At 42.1% G+C, this 17417-nt stretch overlaps 1 protein-coding gene across 5 annotated transcripts in view; it reads left to right on the forward strand.

The window, feature by feature from the left end:
• Window positions 1-17417, forward strand: part of LOC129696197 (amphiphysin-like) — a 221110-nt gene that overhangs the window by 107089 nt on the left and 96604 nt on the right. The window lies entirely within an intron of this gene.

Consider the following 17417-nt stretch of genomic DNA (forward strand, 5'->3'; position numbering starts at 1 on the left):
CACTGCACGGAAATGTTAGCCTTGGTTGTGTGCTCAAGAACCTGGCACAGAATGTTGGACCACCCGACCCAATATTGTTGGATCTCCTTGAAAAGAAGACGATAGCTGGTTGGGAGAGTTTGGCAACAGCTCCTGAATGATGACTGAAGACGGCCAATATTGTGACCTTGTCAGTAATACTTACTTCCTGAGAGCAATTCCCTCGCACATAAATCCACAACTTTCAGACTCAGATGACAGCATGACTACCAACCCTTTGGTGATGCCTTTATATTGCAAGGAGGAAAGTGTGGCTTTTATTCATATGATACGATGCAATATCAATTTATTTATCCCAGGAGGTAAACTGGTCTGCCAACAGTCGTGAAACACAACAAGATACATGAAACATGAAATTAAAGTGATGAGTGGAATGTCCCCCAAAATTGGGGAGGGGTGGGGAGAGGGGAGTCAGTCTATCCCATGACAGAAGGGGGAGGAGTTGTACCGTTTGATAGCCACAGGGGGAAAAGGATCTCCTGTGACGTTCTGTGCTGTATCTTGGTGGAACCAGTCTGTTGCTGAAGGTTCTCCTCGAATTGACCAGTGTGTCATGGAGGGGGTGAGCTGTATTGTCCAAGATACTCCGCTGTTTGAGGAGCATTCCTCCATCCAAGACCACCTCCAGTGAAACCAACACTCTAATTTCATGTGGGATATTTTAACTTAAACCCTTGGTTTTCATTTTGTAACACTTTGATAGTCAGGGACTTGAATTGTTCATGATATTTCATTCATATTATTAATGGAATAGAAAATGGTCCCATCATTTAAGAATGGATCTAGAACATGTCCAAGGAAATCATGGACCAGTCACCTTAGCACTGTTGTAATAAAAAAAAAAGCAAAGGAGAAAATAAAAGAAAGCAAAGACCAAAACGGGATGAAAAGTCAGTCAACATAATTTAAATGGGGAAAATCCTCTTTGATTGGTATTCTTGACATTTGGAAGGCATTATTGGAGATAGTAATGGTAATGTAAAGGACATTATTTTCCTAGATGTGTGGGAAGGAACTGCAGATGCTGGTTTAAACCAAAGGTAGACACAAAAAGCTGGAGTAACTCAGCGGGTCAGACAGCATCTCTGGAGAAAAGGAATAGGTGACGTTTCGGGTGGGAAGTGGTTTCTGCAGATGTGCCCTGTGCTGCCTCCATGCATTGGTTGTCACGAGTACAGGGGACTGCAAAATAAAATGGTGCACATTGTGGACCTCAGAGCAAGTAGTCTGAACATGTTCCTTTACCATTGCTTCTGATATTGAAATTTGAACCTTGTGTAACATAGAAACATAGAAACATAGAAATTAGGTGCAGGAGTAGACCATTCGGCCCTTCGAGCCTGCACCGCCATTCAATATGATCATGGCTGATCATCCAACTCAGTATCCCGTACCTGCCTTCTCTCCATACCCTCTGATCCACTTAGCCACAAGGGCCACATCTAACTCCTTCTTAAATATAGCCAATGAATTGGCCTCGATTACCCTCTGTGGCAGAGAGTTCCAGAGATTCACCACTCTCTGTGTGAAAAAAGTTCTTCTCATCTCAGTTTTAAAGGATTTCCCCCTTATCCTTAAGCTGTGACCCCTTGTCCTGGACTTCCCCAACATCGGGAGCAATCTTCCTGCATCTAGCCTGTCCAACCCCTTAAGAATGTTGTAAGTTTCTATAAGAACTCACTCTCCTAAATTCTAGAGAGTATAAACCAAACCAGTCTTTCATAAGACAGTCCTGACATCCCAGGAATCAGTGGCTGGATTTGGAGACCAAAACTGTACGCAATACTCCAGGTGTGGTCTCACCAAGACCCTGTTATGCAGTAGAACCTCCCTGCTCCTATACTCAAATCCTTTTCAAATACTGCCTGCTACACCTGCATGCCTACTTTCAAAGACTGGTAACATGATAAAACTTATCGGTCAATAAGTGACAGCGAAAAGATGGTGGATTTATCCAGCCTCTGTTTAAATTGGCTTTATCGTAAAAGAGACACATGGAACATATTCTGATGGTCATCACTCAGGAAAAACTGGTGCATAAGCACTGCAATGTGGCTGGTAGTTTTATGATGGGACTTCTTTTCAAATATATTTATTTTTTCAAACAAAATATTTTGAGAATTAAGAGATTTTGCGAGGAGTTTTCTTTGTTTTACTCTGCTTAAATCAACTGCCACTTTAAGGTTGGTACTGCCTTCTGTCATCCAAACCCAGTCTCAGAAAAGTGTAAAAACTTTGGCCTTTTCAGCAAGGACAATCTTAGGTAATTAATGAAAGATCCACTAATTGTGATTTACATAGAAACAAAGAAAATAGGTGCAGGAGGAGGCCATTCGGCCCTTCGAGCCAGCACCGCCATTCATTGTGATCATGGTTGATCATCTCCAATCAGTAACCCGTGCCTGCCTTCTCCCCATATCCCTTGACTCCTCCAGCCCCTAGAGCTCTATCTAATTCTCTCTTAAATCCATCCAGTGATTTGGCCTCCACTGCCCTCTGTGGCAGGGAATTCCACAATTTCACAACTCTCTGGGTGAAAACGTTTTTTCTCACTTCGGTCTTAAATGGCCTTCCCTTTATTCTAAGACTGTGGTGCCTGGTCTTGGACTCGCCCAACATTGGGAACATTTTTCCTGCATCTAGCCTGTCCAGTCCTTTTATAATTTTATATGTTTCTATAAGATCCCCCCTCAAACTGGATAGGTCAAACCTACTACTCCGAATTAACTTCTAAAGCAAGAGGCACGGCCATTATAATTCGGAAAGGTATACCTTTTAAATTAAAGAAGTCCATATCTGATAAAGAGGGAAGATACGTTATAGTCACAGGAGAAATTTATAATACACCATTAACTATGATAAATATTTATGCGCCTAATTTTGATAACCCACAATTTAAAAAAAAAATAGTAGATATAATTGCAGAGCATAATTATCAAAATATAATAATGGGGGGAGATTTTAATTGTGTTATAGACCCATATTTAGATAAATCAATAAAGGTAGGGAAGCGTCTTGTTAAAATTAAGACCTGTGAATTTTTAAATACTTATTTAAACAATAATAACATAATTGATGTTTGGAGAATAGCAAACCCAAGTGGAAGGGAATATTCGTTTTACTCATCGGCTCATAAAACTTACTCACGAATTGACAATTTCTTATTGGATACAAAATTAATCCTGTATACGACTAAACCATCATACCATAATAGTATTATTTCCGATCATTCACCAATTACTTTTATACTTAAAATCGAGGGAATGCCGGGTATGAAACCTTTTTGGAGATTCAACTGGATAATATTAAATAACCCGCAGGGTTATGAGTATATAAAAGAACAAACAACATTTTTTTTCGAGATAAATGACACGCTGGGTATTTCGGTATCGCTATTATGGGAAACCTTTAAGGCATACATTTGCGGTGCTATAATCTCTTATCAAAGTTTTCAAAATAAAGAAAATAAAAGAGAACTTCAGTGGATAGAACAGGAAATAAAATCACTAGAACTGGACAATGCAACTGACCCAACCATAGATAAACATAACAAGATAACCTTATTGAAATATAATCTTAATAGAAATTTATCGGCAAGAGTAATAAGACTATTCCAAATTACAAAACAGGCACACTTCGAATTTGGGGATAAGCCACATAAATTATTAGCGAGGCAACTGAAGCAACAAGAAAAGGAAAATACTATCACTAAAATTAAATCTGATAATGGTGAGCTTCTAACATTACCAAAGGATATTAATAAAAGGGTTGCCCAATTTTATCATAATTTACACACAACTAAAATAAATACAAATGATAGTAAAATTACAAATTTTTTAGATAGTTGCAACCTCCCTAAATTGGATAGTTTAGAACAAGAGGAATTAGGAGCACGGATTATTAGTGAAGAAATAAAATAAATAATAAACTCATTGAAAAATGGGAAGACCCCAGGATCAGATGGTATTAGTAATGAATTTTATAAACGATTTCAGGAGTCAATTGTACCAAGATTACTCAACTTATACACGCAGGCTTATACCGAAAATAAACTACCAGAAACTTTAGCAGAATCAACAATAACACTTACACCAAAAAAAGAAAAAGATTTAGATGAACTGGGTTCTTACAGAGCTATATCACTTCTAAATACCGATCAGAAAATCTTAGCAAAGTTTCTAGCGACTGAATAATTATATTAACAATTTGGTAAACCCGGATCAAACGGGATTTATACTCAAAAGACAATAATTTAATAATTTGAGAAGGCTTTTCAATATAATGTATGCTCACAAAGAGGACATTGAAGATATTTCAGTTGTTACGCTGGATGCAGAGAAGGCATTTGACCATGTAAAATGGCAGTATTTATATAAGGTACTCCAAAAATTTAATATGGGAGAGAATTTTATTAGATGGGTTAAACTACTTTATGATAAACCTACAGCAAGAATATTTAATAACATGTTATCTCCAAAATGTTATTTAACAAGGGATAATAGGCAGGGTTGTGCCTTATCACCATTGCTATTTGCCCTTATGATAGAACCGCTGGCTGAAAGGATTAGAAATCATCTGAATATTCACGGATATAATACTAAGGACTCAAAGAATAAAATTTCATTATATGCTGATGATATCCTTTTATATATTACTAATACACAAACGAGTATCCCCACCTTATTAACACTAATTGAGGAATTTGGTTCTTTTTCAGTATATAGAATACATTGGAATAAATGCAAAATTATGTATTTAAAACCACAGGATGCGAGACACTTATTAAAATTTCCTTTCAAAATTGCAACAGAAAAATTCAAGTTTTTGGGTATTCAAATTACGCGAAAACACAAATCATTATTTAGCACCAATTTTATGCCACTATTAAATAAACTGAATGTTATGATTACATTTTGGAAAACGCTCCCGCTCTCATTGATAGGTAGAATTAATGCTATAAAAATGACTTTCTTACCACATTTAATATATTTGTTTCAAGCGATCCCAATATATATTCCAGAATATTTAAAAAAAAACTAGATTCTAACATCACTAATTTTATATGGGATTATAGAGCACACAGAATTCAACAAAAGCATTTGTGTAAACCTAAAGAAATTGGAGGTTTATCATTACCTAACTTTACGTATTATTACTGGGCAGTGCATATTAAGAACATAATGTACTGGTTGGATAGTTCCACTCACCAGTCGGAGTGGATAAGAATGGAGAAAGAGGAGTGTTTCCCGTACGATATAGGAACAATCTTGTTCTCACCGATGAAATTGAATAGTTAATATATAAGAAGAACCCAATTATTCACAATACAATAAGAATTTGGAAACAAATAAAATTATCCTTGAAATTAAATAATCTATCAGTACTAACCCCAATATTAAACAATCCTGCATTCAAACCATCTCTTATTAACAAAACATACAAATAATGGGATAGACTAGGGATTAGGAAAGTAGGAGATATGTATGAATTGGGCAAATTGTTATCATTTCAACAATTAAAATCAAAATTTAAACTGAATGATAATCAATATTTTAAATATATACAGATATGTGACTATGAAGAAATATATACATAGATTTCAAACTATATTTTTAGACCCTTTAGAAGAAGCAATGAATATTAAGGCTGAGTCACAAAAACTAATATCATATTTTTTATAATAGTATATTAAATAGAGGCACCCTCAACAGAGGCACTAAGAGAAGATTGAGAACATGAACTAATGATAAAGATCCCGAAAGATAGATGGGAAAAGTATCTGCTGAACACACATAATTGCTCTATTAATGCAAGACATAATTTAAATCAATTTAAATTATTACATAGACTATATTATTCAAAAACGAGGTTGAATAAATTCTACCCAAACGTCTCTCCCAGATGCGATAAATGTTTGTTTCAAAATGCCAATATACCACATTCATTTGTAGGATGTACAAAGTTGAATAAATTTTTGAGCGATATATTTGATATATTTACAAAGCTCTTCAAGTCAAGAATAGAACCTAATACGGAATGGATTATATTTGGAATAATAGTAGACGATATCAATTTAAATAAAGACCAAAAAGTATTCTTTAATTATGGGTTAATAATTGGAAAGAAATTGATACTTAAATTTTAGAAAAATACAGCTATACCAACTATTAAAATGTGGATTAGGAATATGATGGACATAGCACATCTTGAAGAAATGAGACTCCGCCTAATAGATAAATATGACCAAATCTTAAGGAGTTTGTCCCTTTTCATCAACTTTTTGGAATCATGTGATGCAGCAGTACCGTAAAGATTACTGATTTCAGGTCAGGTCGTGGATAGATTTACATCTCCGAATAAAGATTTGAAAATGTCTTTTTTAAGGGTCTTTTTCTCCTATTTCTACTTTCTATTTTTTCTTTTCTTATATACACGCTTCACGTTTTTCTATTTTCTACTATCTATTTTTCTTCTCTCTATTTGTTTTTGTTTTTTTTACTTCCTTTTCAAAAACATAAAACTAGAGGTTGTACATAGAATGTATTACGTTATGACACAGTTGGCACCTAAAATTAGGTACCACTGTATTGTTTTGTACTGTATTAACTTCTAATAAAACAAACAAATTTAAAAAAAGACAAAAAAAACCCAACAAAAAAAGATACCCCCTCATTCTTCTAAAATCCAGTAAATACAAGCCTAGTCTTTTCGGATGTCTAAACGGATGAACAATTGGATGAGAAGTTCAGATAAAAATACGTTGTGGGTGTCACGATGGCGCAGCGGTAGAGCTACGTCCTGACTATGGGTGCTGGCTGTATGGAGTTTGTACGTTCTCCCCGTGACCTGTGTGGGTTTTCTCTGAAATCTTCGGTTTCCTCCCACACTCCAACGACTTGCAGGTTTGTAGGTTAATTGGCTTTGGTAAAATTGTAAATCATCTCTAGTGTGTGTAAGATAGTGTTAATATGCGGGATCGTTGGTCGGTGCGGACTCGGTGGGCCGAAGAGCTGTATCTCTAAAACTAAACTAAACTAAGGCTAGGGCAGAGAACCAGTGCAGCAGTCGCAGACTGACCATGCCCATCTGGGCGGCACAGTGCTGCAGTGGTAGAGTTGCTGCTTTCCAGTGCCAGAGATCTAGGTTTGCTGTCTTTAGGAGTTTGTACCTTCTCCCTGTGGGTTTTCTCTATGTGCTGTTTTTCTCCCACATTCCAAAGATGTGCGGGTTTGAAGATTAATTTGCTTCTGTAAATTGACCGTAGTGTGTAGGATGCACAACTAGAATAACATAGAACTAGTGTATGGATGATCGTTGGGTCAGCACGGACTCTGTGGCCAAAGGGCCTGTTTCCACATTGTATCTCTAAACTAAACCAAACTAATTTTGTTGTCTGAATTTCCTGTAGACCTAGATTGATGGTGATTGAGAAATGTTCACTGTCCTTCATCCGTGTTCTTCCCTCCTATGTCTTCCCGATGTCTAATTCAGTGCATCAATTTTAAGACCACCCAGATTTAAAATAGCATGTAAATGAAGAAAGCACCCCTTGCTCTCACTATTGTTTCCTAACATTTGCATGGTGTAAACGCTGTATGCAAGGCTGCTTCTTTGGCCCATGCACTTAGCGTTTTGAGTCACCGGAACGAAGCAGATCTCCAGCAATTGTGGATGCTTTCAATGAGCTGAGGGAGCCACACTCGGCACAGACTGAAGAGGAGCATGAAAGATTGATCATGTTGATCAGGGTGGGCGGTTATCAAGGTGCTGCTGCCAACTTCAGTTAGCAGCCAAGATGGGGAAGGAGGTGGTGGAAAGCATTGGCTGATAGCTTGACATGAGGAGCCAATGCTGACAAATGTACCATGAGCCAGAATTCCTCCTGCTGATTAGTACACTACAGAATCTTATTAATTTAACTGAAAGATAATGCTTCATGTTTCAAATGAAATGACACCAAAAATGTTCAAAGCAGTTACCATGATGCTGAACTCCATCTCCAACTGTCTTCATTATAATTGTTGGAGATGACCACAGAGCCAAACTGAAACATGGGCTTTATACCCTGGAAGTTTTTTCTTTGTGAATTGGTAGTATTCTCAGTTGTTTTGACTACGGCCGTATTGGGATAGCTGAAAGTTCAATTTTCTTGGCCGCAATAGATACCCTACTAAATGCAGAACTCAAATTGAGGTATGCTCTTGGCCGCTAATTTTCATCATCAATATGGCTTCAACAGTGGATTTATATGGGTGCAGTGAGCACAGTACTGGTAGAAATGGGAAGTATTTGTGCCAGTGAAAATTGAAGAGGGTGGGACAATTGAAAGGACATCTCAAATCAGTGGGAGATAATGTACGAAGCTTTGGAAGTTCGCATATTTTGATCTTTGCCAAGACTGAAAAGTGAAAATACTAAGCTGAAAGGTGATAATGAGAGGTGGCACTGTATTTAAATGACATGTCAGAGTGATTTCCTCTTTCTCTTCTGGAATAAGTTACCGTTTGCAATGTATCTGCACCACAGGTCAATTTACCAATAATAAATAGCAGCCATATTGGAGGTATTCTTAGCATTGGATGCATCAGCCCTCTGTTGTGCATTCAGTCAAGGTCTCCTTGCAGGAGATGAGACAGCACTGCAGCTCAATGTCTTCCTTGAGGTCATTTCCTGGGAAGACGGCCAAGATTGGCAAATGTACCTGATGGAATCTCAGTGAGTGAAGGTAACCAAATATTCTGGCTTTTAATAACTTTGACATGCCTCCTCTTTACACGTAGTACCTCTTTATAATTGTTTTAGTACTGTTGAGTAAAACATAAACAAGGTTCTCTGCTGAACTTCGAAACAGGGCAACTAGTCTTTCCCTCATGAGAACTTGAGAGCACAGGCAGAAATTAAGTCCCACATCTAATTTCAAGGCAATCTCTGATGGCGTGGCATTCCTTCAGTATTACAACAGCATGGCAGCCTACATCTTTGTGCGCAAATCTCTGGAGCAGGACTCAATCTCTGAATCTGCAGTTCAGAGGTAATTGTGTGTAATGCACGCGTCATGACATGTAGATGATGTCGCGTAAATGACGTCGCAAAAATGACACGCAAATGGGACAGGCCCTTCAGGCACCCACCACCCTCTGTATGTAATAAACTTGTCCTACACATCTCCATTAAACTTTCCCCCTCTCACCTTATAGCTATGCCCTCTAGTTTTGGACATTTTCACCCTGGAGAAAGGTTCTGACTGTCTACCCTCAACCTCTAACATTCCAGAGAAAACAATCCAAATCTATCCAACCTGGAGCTGAAACCCTCTAATCCAGCATTTTGTTAAACGTCCTCTGCACCCTCTCCAACATCTCCACATCCTTCCTTTAATGGAGCGACCAGAACTGTAATGGGGCGACCCCTGGTCTAACCAAGGTTATATGGAGCATGCATCATGACTTCCTGACCTTCATATTCAATACCCCTAGCAATAAAGGCAAGCATACCATATGCCTTATTTACCACCCTATCTACTTGTGTTACCACCTTCAGTGAGCTACGAACTTGGATTCCAACATTCAACTGCACATCAATGCTTCTTAAGCATCTTGCCATCGACTGTATATTTTCCCCTTACATTCAATCTCCCAAAGTGCAACATCTCACACTTGCTTGGGTTAAATTCCATCTACCATTTCTCCGCCCATTTACAGATACAGCTGATCTCTATCTCACTGTATCTTCTGACAGACATCCTCACTGTCTGCAAACTCTCCAGTTTTGGTGTAGTCAGCACTCTTACTTACCAACATTTACATTTTACGTTTAAGGGCCTGTCCCACTTGCCGATTTTTTTCGGCGACTGCCGGCGTCATATCAGTGTAGCCAAAAGATTTTGAACAATTCAAAATCCAGCAGCGACAGAAAAAGTTGCGACACTTGAAAAAACACCGCGCGTCATAAGTCATCACGCCGCAAATCTTTCATGAACTGATACATCTGTCAATGATGCTGAGCAGTCGCTTATAAAATCGTAAAGTGGGACAGGCCCTTTAGACATCTATGTACATTTAAATCATTTATCTCTGCCCTTCTTTTAACCATGAACTGAATCATCCCTGTGTTTGCATGTTCCAATGTGCTGATCAGTCTACCTGCATTTGTCTTATTTGTCATTCTCTGCATTAAAACAGATGCAATTTAGCCTTCCTTTCTTTCTCTGTGCCTACGTGCCGTCTGTCTCATGCCATCATATGGTTTGTTTACTTCTATATTTGACTTCATCTCGCCCCACAAAGTGTTCATCTATTTTTAGTCCATTGCCCAGCCAAATTAGTTTAAACCCTTCCCAAAGTGCCAGTACACCTGCATACTTCGACAATGGACCATTCCAGTTCAGGTCCAACCTTTTCATCTTGTACAATCTCTACCTTCCCCAGAAATAGTGGCAGTGATCCAGAAATCTAAAGTCCACTCTACACATATTCATCTCTCCCATCTTGCTATTCCTATACCTTCCAGCCTTCCAGAATACTTTGCCACTTTTTGTGACCTCGTTGACCCTGGCACCGGGGAAGGCAATAGCGCACTGGGATTCACATGTTTAGCTGTAGAATGCTTGTCTATTCCCCTCACTATTATCCCCTATCAATATTGCCCTTGGACTGTTGGTCATCGCCTCTTGCGCAACTGAGTAGTGCATGGTGCCGTCACCTTGGCTCTGGCCTCACTCCTGAGAGGTACATTGATCGTACAATTTCCTGCAATGGAGACATGGTATAGGAGTGATTAAGAAGGAACTGCAGATGCTGGAAAATTGAAGGTAGACAAAAATGCTGGAGAAACCCAGCGGGTGAGGCAACATCTATGGAGTGAAGGAAATAGGCGGCGTTTCGGGTCGAGACCCTTCTTCACTCCTGGTTTAGAAGTGAGATCATTGAGGCTTCCTTGGCTATTTGCCTGCCTCCCTTCCTCTGCCTCGTGGTCACCAATTCCTTCTCCGACTGTCTCTCTTTCAGCTGCAGGTTAACCACATCTAAACCCATGCTATCCACATTACTTTCAGCCACAAAAATGCTCTGCAGTGCCTCCAATGTCTACAAGCTCTTGACCTTAAATTCTTTCATCGAAGCCGTGGCACCTGATTGCCGAGGATAAAAGACTAGTTTCAGCAAAGTACTAGATTATGATTAAAAATCCATCTGCCACCAAATCTCCATCAGGGATCGATATCGGGCATCTTTCCCCATTCTGGCATGTATGTGACCTGAGGAACTAGAACCAACATGGTTGACTCCTGAAGCACCTGTACACTGTCTCTTAACTGACACAAGAAATGTCCTACTAAGCCCTTAGTTCAGAGAAAAAATGTGTGGACTATAAATGTTAACTTTACCAATTATATCTTCCATCTTCATTCCAGAGTTTCATATCATAACCAACTGCGACAGAACAACAGGGGAAACCAGGGCCAACACCAGTAAGTTGCAGGTACACATAAATGCTGGAGAAACTCAGCGGGTGCAGAAGCATGTATGGAGCGAAGGAAATAGGCAACGTTTTGGGCCGAAACCCTTCTTCAGTCTGAAGAAGGGTTTTGGCCCGAAACGTTGCCTATTTCCTTCGCTCCATAGATGCTGCTGCACCCGCTGAGTTTCTCCAGCATTTTTGTGTACCTTCGATTTTCCAGCATCTGCAGTTCCTTCTTAAACACCAGTAGGTTGCAGATTGCTTTAAATCTGAATTTTTCTGGTTAGCAACCTTATATCTTCTCCCCAAAATACACAAACAGAACTGTCCTGGCAGACCCATTGTTTCTGCTTGTTCATGTCCTCTACACATTATATCTGTGGAAATTGGGTTCTTAATACTTCCCTCATAACTATGAGCTATTTTATCAAGATGTTCTTTTGCTCTGGAGTTATCAATCTCATTTCTAGGCACTTTTACATCCAAGTGCACTGTTGGGATTGTACCCAAATGAAGAGTTACTTACTTAGACTTAGTTCCTCCCACACTGTTGAGTGCATTGGGCAGCAAGCTTTCACCATTCTGTTCGGTCATGTGCGACGTCTTCAACGCTCGATAGGTTGCTTTCCAAATCCTTCTGGAACGTTCGCCTCCATGTGAGTTTTGGTCAGCCTCTTTTCCTTCTTCCGTCAGGTTGCTATCTTAGGCACACGCTCTGGTGACATTCTGGCGCCACCAGTTAATGGAAAGGCTCTGGTGACACTGGAGTCCCTGGGTGGCGGATGTGCAGCTGCAAGGCATGTTCACTCACGTGGATCTGACTCCCTGACTTTGATCATGGGAATTGTGTCTCTGGAACTTCCAAAAGGCTGCGAGGCAAACGATGTAGGTAATTAATAGATAAGGGAGTGCTGAGTTTGTGGTGATATCCTAGCATTCATTTGATAAAGGCAATATTGAGATCAGAATTGAAAGATGAGTCCTTTCCACACCTTTCAGACAGGGAACATCTTGTGTCTGAATCAGTGCTTTTTTGGAAGACAGAAAGGTGCCGATACACATTAATTAAACAGTTAGATGTGTAGGAAGGAACTGCAGATGCCGGTTTAAACCGAAGATTCACACAAAAAGCTGGAGTAAGTCAGCAGGACAGGCAGCATCTCTGGACAAAAGGAATAGGTGACGTTACGGGTCAAGGCTCTCCTTCAGTGAGAGTCGGGGGAAAGGGAAACGAGAGATGTAAACGGTGATGTCGAGAGATATAGAACAAATGAACGAAAGATATGCAAAAAAGTAACGATGATAAAGGAAACAGGCCATTGTTAGCTGTGGGCTAGGTGAGAATGAGTTATGCCCCTGTCCCAATTAGGAACCTGAACGGAAACCTTTGGAGACTTTGCGCCCCACCCAAGGTTTCCGTGCGGTTCCCGGAGGTTTTTGTCAGTCTCCCAACCTGCTTCCAGTACCTGCAACCTCCGACAACCACCTGCAACCTCCGTGAACCGCACGGAAACCATGGGTGGGGCGCAAAGTCTCCAGAGGTTTCCATTCAGGTTTCCTAAGTGGGACAGGGGCACAGACAATGAGATTCAACAAGACGACTATGAAGTTGGTACGACTTGGGTGGGGGAGGGACGGAGCGAGGAGGGAGGGAAAATTAAGCTGCGTTCATCAACAATTTTTATGCAGTAATATATCCAACATTGGAGACACTTTAACTTGCCATTTGATAACTGAACTCGAATACAAGTAAATATTCTAATTCATTCTAATTCACTCACCCACGTTGTCTATTAGCTAAGCATACATGCCGCGTCTGAGGTCTACAGTACAGAATGGCAATCTATATTAAATTAAATAAATCTCATTAGCACCTTCTCTCTGCAGAGCTGGCACATCTGGGATCATGTTTACTCTTTGCACAGAGTGAGAATAGATTATCAGCAACCTTATTTAAAAACTCGCAGTCTATTTCTGGATGAGCCTTAACTTTCCTGCTGCTGTTTTATAATGATTCTTTCTTTCGAGAGCAGTGTTGCCAGAGATGAATTCAGTCCATTGGCGTTGAGTTTAATGGCTGCCTGTCCCATTGCAGCAGAATTCAGCGCATGGCTACCTTGACTCGTTCTTACACAACAAATGTTTTATTTAGTTTTCCATGTGGTACCTATGACCTTCTAAGACAGTTCTCCTTGTGAACTACAATGTCCATGGACTTTAGACCTTTGTGCCTCAGCTCTGTGCAATTTCCAGTTTCTAGTAGTTTTATTATGAGTTTCAGAGGGCTGGGGCTAGCTCCCTCGCCCAGCTCCAGGGCTCCATTGCTCCACGGGGAGCTCAGTCTTCTTCCCCCACCCCCCCATCTCCCCCCACAAGCCCCCCCCCCCCCCCCCCCCCCCCCCCCCCCCCCCCCCCCCACCTCTTTCTCGGGATGGCAGTGCTGTCATTTGTTGAAAGAATGGAGCGACTGGGCTTGTATACACTGGAATTTAGGAAGAGAGGGGATCTTATTGAAACAGATAAGATTATTAAGGGATTGGACAAGTTGGGGCAGGAAGAATGTTCTTGACCTTTGGGGTCCAGAATCAGGGGCCACAGTTTAAGAATAAGCGGTAGGCCATTTAGAACGTAGACGAGGAATATAAAATTCTCCCAGAGAGTTGTGAATCTGTGGAATTCTCTGTCTCAGAAGGCAGTGGAGTTCAATTCACTGGATGCTTTCAAGAAAGAGTTAGATAGAGCTCTTAAAGATAATGGAGTCAAGGGATATGGGGAGAAGGCAGGAACGGGTTATTGATTGTGGATGATTTGCCATGATCACAGTGAAGGACGGTGCTGGCTCGAAGGGCCGAATGGCCTACTCCTGCTCCTATTGTCTATTGCCCCCCCCCGCCACATCTTTCCTCCCAGCCCTCTATCACTTGCCCCAGCTCCCCATCTCTCCCATTTCCCACCCCACCCTTTTATCACCTCATGTTCAAGCCCCAATACCACCTCTGTACCTTTTTCCATCTCTCCATGAACCTCCCTTCCTCCTCCCGCAATTTCTCCCACCTGAGCCACCTCTCCCATTACTCTATTATGACCTGCACCTCACACCATCTCCAACTCCTGCCATGTCTTCACCGTCTCCTTGACCTCCCCCTCTCTGACATTCCCCTTTATACCTTGTGCCCGTGTGTCTTCCGGCCCAACATGGATTTCAAGCTCCTCTTCTGTTCCCCTCTTGCATCTGCCTATTTCTTCAGCGAGAAATCCTTCCCAGTGATGACCCTTTCTCATGTCTCGAGCGCTCCCCTTGTCCTGGGACACCCCCCTTCTGGCCTCTTTCCCTCTCTTAACTTTTATATCTGATTGGTGGTGTGAAATTGACCACCTTGACATCCCCACTCACCTCACCCTCACCAACCTCTCGTAATCCAATGTGCATCATCGCCATCACCCCTCACCACGCATCAGATCACTGTCCCCCTGACCATTGCAGATCTCCTCACATCAGGATGAAACTAATGATTAGCTTTAACTTACATCATTCCATTCCCCAGTTATCCTCTTGCTTCTTCCAGCAATGGGTGCTTAGTTTACGTTTAGAGATACAGCGCATTAACACGACCCTGCACACAATTTTCCATTTATACCAAGCCGACTAGCCTACAAACCTGTAAGTCTTTGGAGTGTGGGAGGAAACCGAAGATCTCGGAGAAAACACGCGCAGGTCACATGGAGAACGCATAAATTCTGTACCGACAGCACTCGTAGTTAGGATCGAACCCGGGTCTCTGGTGCTGTAAGGCAGTCGCTCTACCGCTTTGCCACCGTGCTATATCAATAGTCAATAGTCAATAACCTATTTATTTGTCATTTGGACCCCTGGAGGTCCAAATGAAATGCCGTTTCTGCAGCCATACATTACACACAAATAGACCCCAGACACAACACAATTACATTTTACATAAACATCCATCACATAGCTGTGATGGAAGGCCAAAAAAAAACTTATCTCTCCACTGCACTCTCCCCCCCCCCGATGTCAGAGTCAAAGTCAAAGCCCCCGGCTGGCGATGGCGATTGTCCCGCGGCCATTAAAGCCACGCCGGGTGGTGCGAGGTCGCACACCGGGTCTTGGTGTTAGAGCCCCCGGTGTGCGCTCGCAGAGTCCCGCGGCCGTTCCAGCCGCGCGGGGCAGTGATGTCAGGCCCCGCTCCAGGAGCTCTTCAACCCCGCAACTCGGGCGGGAGAAGTCGCCGTTGCAGGAGCCCCGAAAAGCGGTCTCCCTCCAGAGAGCCGCGGGCTCCCGGTGCCGCCGTCCGCAGACCCGCAGCAGCAGCCTCCCAATCTCCGGAGGTCGGGCAGCAGCAGCAGCAGCAGCAGCAGCAGCAGCGCTCCTCCACCGCTCCACCCGCTCCGGTCTCGGCCAGCTCCGCGGCGGTGAGGTGAGTCGGCACCTGAGTCCCCGGCTTCTTCCTGTTGGAGGCCGCTCCTCGTTGCGGCCTCAACGACAACCGAGACCCGACGAGAAAAGGTCGGGTCTCCAGTGCAGGGAGAGATTTAAAAGTTCCCCCCCCCCCTCCCACCCCACCCCCGCCCCCCCACACACACACCCCAACATAAAATAACAAAAACTACATTAAAACACAGACAAAAAATAATAAAAACGCGGACAGGCTGCAGAGGCCGCTGCTGACCAGAGTCGCGCCGCCTACCGGATGAGGGATTTAGTGCTCTCTGGGTAGAAGATACTAGGATGTAGTATTCTGTCAGACAAAGTGCACCATTAGTACAATTGTGAAGTTACTGTTTCATTTGGTTGAGTAGGTTGTATATTAATTGACTTGATTTTCATATTGTTGACTGTTCCCTGCTTTATGGATTATTGAGTTCAGCTAAAATTAGCCCTGCAGCAAGACAACATCTGTTAGCAACTGCAAATGCACCATCTGGAAGTGTGTGGTTATTCCCGGATGACTATTTAGGTGTGGCACGGTGGCGCAGTGGTAGAGTTGCTGCCTTACAGCACCAGAGACCCGGTTTCAATCCTGACTACTGGTGCTTGTCTGTACGGAGTTTGTACGTTCTCCCCGTGGCCTGGGAGGGGTTTTCTCCAAGATGTTCCGTTTCCTCCCACACTCCAAAGACGTACAGGTTTGTAGGTTAATTGGCTTGCTATAAATGTAATTGTATAAATGTAAATTGTCCCTAGCATGTGTGGGAATAGCTGGTCAGTGCAGACTCAGTGGGCCGAAAGGCCTGTTTCCACGCTGTATCTCTAAACTAATGACCTATAACGGTCGTTGTGAAAATGTAGCACTGTCATAGATTGATACGGCTAAAGAGAGCACCTTCTTACTCTGCTGCTTCTGAGAAATTAGATTAAATCAGTCCCTATGGGCTGTTCGATGATTTCACTTCAAATATCCATTTCTACTTTGAAACTTATTAATAACTCTGCTTCTATAACCTTCCATCACCTCGTCAGCTGCATTCCTGGGCATCACATCTTGATTAATTCAGTTTAGTTTAGTTTAGAGATATAGCAAGAAAACAGGCCCTTCGGCCCGACGAGGCCGCACCGACCAGCAATCTCCACACATTAACACTGTCCTACACACATTGGGTACAATTTGACATTTTTATACCAAGCCAATTAACCTACAAACCTGTACATCTTTGGTGTGTGGGGGTAAATCGAAGATCTCTGAGAAAACACATGTTGTCGTGCTAGTGTGCGGGGCGGGGCTGGGCAGGATAGCACGCAACAAAAGCATTGCAGTGCACCTCTGTACACCTCGGTGACAATAAACTAAACTGAAACTGACCCGCTCCCCCCGCCAACACTGTTCCATTTCCCCAACGCTTTCCCATCCCTATACACAGCTCCATTCCCCCAAGACCACCACAACGTTGCGTCATCCCCAACACTG

The sequence above is a fragment of the Leucoraja erinacea genome, chromosome 4 (genome assembly GCF_028641065.1).
Source record: "Leucoraja erinacea ecotype New England chromosome 4, Leri_hhj_1, whole genome shotgun sequence".
In the NCBI taxonomy this organism is placed as follows: Eukaryota; Metazoa; Chordata; class Chondrichthyes; order Rajiformes; family Rajidae; genus Leucoraja; species Leucoraja erinaceus.